The sequence below is a fragment of the Sinocyclocheilus rhinocerous genome, unplaced genomic scaffold (assembly GCF_001515625.1).
Source record: "Sinocyclocheilus rhinocerous isolate Xijiao unplaced genomic scaffold, SAMN03320098_v1.1 scaffold3693, whole genome shotgun sequence".
Classification (NCBI taxonomy): Eukaryota; Metazoa; Chordata; class Actinopteri; order Cypriniformes; family Cyprinidae; genus Sinocyclocheilus; species Sinocyclocheilus rhinocerous.
In genome coordinates, this window is record NW_015630705.1 from 135,357 (window position 1) to 135,967 (window position 611).

The 611-nt window shown below is 36.2% G+C and overlaps 1 protein-coding gene across 1 annotated transcript in view; it reads left to right on the forward strand.

Moving 5' to 3' along the window:
* The window catches only part of tbc1d8 (TBC1 domain family member 8), a 36,887-nt gene that overhangs the window by 4,614 nt on the left and 31,662 nt on the right, over window positions 1-611 (forward strand). The window lies entirely within an intron of this gene.

Here is a 611-nt window from a genome sequence, read left to right on the forward strand (position 1 = left end):
TAAATGTTGTTATTTAGCGAACGCTTTTATCCAATGCGACTAACAAATGAGGACAATAGAAGCAATCAAAACCAACAAAAGAGCAATAATTTACTAAGTGCTATATTAGTATATTATTATAGTATTATATTTCAATTTTTCAAAATACTGTACACAAAAACGTACAGTATTTTGTCCAAGCAATAATAAAAGGACACATTTAATTTATAATTTGTCTTAAATCGCGAATCGAATCGTGAGTTGAATGAATCGTTACATGCCTACTTTTGATTTATTCATCCAAATTCTGCAATGTTCTGTAAAATTACACCGTAAATTCCATTTTTATGACTGAATTTTATGATTCTGTTTAGGGCTGCACGATAAATCGCATGCAATATTTAATGCGCATCTTGTCAGAAAGCCGGTTCTGTAATCAGCGGTAAATCTTCATCACCTGCGGGCTTTCACATTGAGCAGCATTTACTACACAGAGCCGTTGTTCACTGACGAGCTGCGCAAAAAATCGCGCGAATATGAACGTGGTTTTGCGCAGCTCGTCAGTGAACAACGGCTCTGTGTAGTTAATGCTGCTCAATGTGAAAGCACGCACGTGATGGAGATTTACCGCT